Source organism: Miniopterus schreibersii, assembly GCF_964146895.1.
Source record: "Miniopterus schreibersii genome assembly, chromosome: 8".
In the NCBI taxonomy this organism is placed as follows: Eukaryota; Metazoa; Chordata; class Mammalia; order Chiroptera; family Miniopteridae; genus Miniopterus; species Miniopterus schreibersii.
The window spans coordinates 33,863,194-33,867,016 of record NC_138109.1 but is presented as its reverse complement, the minus strand read 5'-3'; positions in this window follow the sequence as shown (position 1 = coordinate 33,867,016).

The window sequence follows — 3,823 nt, the reverse complement described above, 5'->3', positions numbered from 1 at the left end:
TCAAGTTCATAAATGCACAAGATAATTCCAGATGGTGATAAATTATGAAGCAAATAAAACAGGGTGATTGATGGTCTAGAGCAGAAGTTACTAAAATTCAGCCAGGGGCTAATCTCACCCACAGTGTGTCTTGGCATAGAACTGCAAGCTAAGAACAGTTTATACATTTATAAAGGGCTGTAAAGAACACAAAGGGGAATATGCAACAGAGATGGCTTGTGTCCCACAAAGCCTAAAATATTTACTACCCAGCCTTGTGTGGACAAAGTTTGCCCACCCCTGGTTGAGGGAAAGCCTGGAGAGACAGCCTTGGTAGTGATCAAAGAAGGCCTCTCTGTGGCGGTGACTTTGAACTGAGACCCAATGATGGGGGGAAAAACACCAGGTGAAGGGACCCAGAGCAAACAGCAGTGAATGCAAAGGCCCTGGGGTAGAAACAAGCTTAGCAGGTTCAAGAAACAAAAAGAAGGCCAATGTGTCTGAAGTGTGGGAAATGAGAGGGAAAGTGGTACTGGGTGAGCTCAGGGAGGCAAGCAGGGAGCAGCTGGCATAGGGCTTCAGGGCCAAAACAAAGAGTGTCCTGTTCACGTCACTCTGCTTAAGGTGTAGCAAAAAGTAGAATCTAGCAGGTATCAGGATGGGCAAGGTCCAACCTAGAGATTCAAGCACTGTAATAAGATTCCAGGTACAAGGGACACTTGAGTTTGACACATGGTAGCAGTCACTCGCAGGCGATGTGGTCACTGCACAGACAGAGGATCCCAGGGAGGTCATCCAGGATGGACAGGGCTTCAGGAACTTGGCAGGCCGTCAGGACTCTTACCAAACAAACCGAGATTCAAAGAGGCCTTGAGCCCCAACAGGAAATGAAGGGATAAATACAAAGAACCAAGATGAGTGATGATGTGTTGAGAGTGATGATAAAAACAATGACTTCTCAAGCATTTGGCTCCCCAGGACTCACCATTGCACATCAAAAATTGGGACCATGACCGCATGACTTACACTGGTCCCCACCCACCCTTGTCCTCCCTATCCTAGTCAGACAAGTTTCAAGAAATGGGCAGTGCCAACCCAGAGTGAGGAGAACATCAGTGACTCCTTGTAGAAGGAGTGACGTGGGTGCTGGCTGGACCGCACAGAGAGTGAGTGTGCATGGTTAGCAACGGCTGGATGCATGGTATGGCCATCCGTGCAAGCACGCTGCAGGGGGGTAACCACACTCATTGAATTCTCTCACCCGGGGTGAGAGCAGGGAATCGTCAGCGCGATGGCCTGCAACAGTTTGTACTCTGGCGACCACTTAGTTTAAAATGGCTGTGCTCCTGAGCATGTCCTCTGGCAACATGTGTTCTGTAATTTGATTTTTTAAAAACAACTTTTATTGGATGTTTTTGCTTATGATAAGAGCAAGATGTGTTCCTTTCAGAAAAATCAGAAAATACAGAGATGCCAGAAAGAAGACAATAAAAAATACTCACCCATCCACCCAGAGACACTCATTGTTAACACCTTAATGGCTATTTTTCCAGGCTTTGCTTTGTGCATATCTAGTTTATTAAACAAACATCCTCCAGGTCTCACCAGGTGGTGGGCTCCACTGAGGTCTGATGAATGGTTATATGGCTAACTTGATGGCTTCTACCTGCCTGTCACCAGGCCCCCTGCTCCCTTTCCAGGCTCCTTCCCCCAGTATCCCTGGACATCTTCAGGAGGGGGTCCCATGCACACTCCCAAAACAGTTCAAGTGTTTACCCTGCCTCTGTCACAGCTCGCCAGCTACCACATGGCTGCCCTGTGGCTCCTCCCATCCAGCAGGCCCCCAGCTCAAGCTGCCTTCGAGCTCCCTCTGCCTTGGACCACTCTAGATCCCCTAGGGTAATTCTGGTTTGTCACTCTGACTCTCAACCACTGCCACTTCCCTGGGTGACATGGATGTTCCTGCCTCCTCACAGGAAAATTACCTTCCCCATCTCTGCTCTTCCAGTGGGGTTCCCCAGGATTGAAATACACAGTCCTTCCCATCCCTGGGATAAAGGAATCCTCCAGTAGCTGGGTCAGGCACAAATAAGAGACCCATCCTATATCTGAAACCATTAATCTGCTCCTAATCTTCTAAGAATGACCCTCAGGTCCCTTCCCCCATAAAGGGTCATCTCCCAGGGACTTTATAGCCTCCTCTGTAAACTCCCATTCCTCCCACTCCAAGCCCTACCCCTGCTGACTTCTCCAGACATGGTACATGCATCAGGTCGCCTGAAGGGAAGGAAGGGATGGAGTCACCCACCATCAGACTCCCTCAACACTGTGTCGAATGTGAAAAGGGATATAACATATTGCAATCTTATAACCTCCTTTTTTACATGTCAATAGATAGCGGATATATTTCTTTATTAGTAAGCGTGTTTCTGCGTCATGTTTAATGGTTGCATAGTATTCCATGACATATGTTTAGCTTAATTTATGTAAGCAAACCCTATTAGACATCTAGACTGTGGCCCACATTTTCTGTTACAAATAAAATCAAGCCATCTTATTTTTAAGTGAAACATGTTCACTGGCAGAAATTCCTTGTCAACCCTAGAACTTTAGAGGAAATTTTCCTAGTCATCTATTGAACTCAATTAGGATGAAGCACCTACTTAATGTGACATGCATGACAGTGTGCCCTACACTGTACTGTCTTGAAAGGGACACAAAGATTAAGTGAATGCAGTCTGTGTCCTGAAAGAACTCAGTCTAATGAGAGAGGCACCGACAGCCATACCCTGATGGCAGGCAGAGGGTGTGCTCGCCGTAATAAACTGGCCACAGGGGATGTTTGGGGAACATCGGGGTGGAGCAGTCACTCTGCTTTGGCTTCAAGGGGAGGCAGTATTTCATGTGGGTCTGAAGGATGCCTGGGATTTTATTCAGGAGGGAGGGGACAGACAAGTGAGGGGGGGGGAGTGACCAGAGCCGAGGAGAGGGAGCAGGGGGGGGCAGGGCTTGGGAGGGACGGGGAGGAGCCTGACTGTAAAGCAGAGAGCCATGAAAGAGTAATGGAAACAAGTCTGCAAGAAAACACTGGGACAGGTCTCAAAGCAATGCAGCCCCGCCAATGATGTCAAAGTCAGACATCAAGGGCAAAATAGAAAATTAAAGAAGAAAACTCACTTTTGAGGGTCTAGTTCTTAAGTAATTGTTCCTGAAAATGAATTTTTTCCACTATCTCATTATGCTTATGCCAAATATTTTCATCATATGAGCATAGACAATCACACCAATTGCATTTTTATGATCCTAAAGCTGACCATGTTGATTTAGCAATATGATGAGTGCTAAAAAATGAAATTCTATACTTTCAATCTACTCAATATTTCATGGACTGTTTTTCCTCACAGATAGAAAAGCCATGAATATTCCATGTCTGTGTACACTGACCTTCCTCGTTACCCTTGCACCTCAGGGCCTTTGCACCTGCTACTCCCAAAGCCTAGAATTGTTTTTCCTCTTCCCTTTCACCTTCCTAATCCCCACACATTTTTCAGATTTCATTTCAAACATCACTCTCTCCCACCCTCCAAATTGGGTTAGGTGTCCCTTTTTAGAACTTATCATAATTAAAATTAAATAATTTAAGGGTACACTCTTGCACATGTGTTTAAACTCAAGGGGTCAAAGCCTACATACCCTACTTGAACTATCTCTGCACATGGAAGGTAATCATTACGTATTTTTAAGTAAATGAGTATCACTCGCAATCCAATCATGGTCCCAATTTTTTTTTTTTATAATTCTAAGATTGTTTTTAAAAGTGTTCTCTCAGAACAACTCTCAGGTA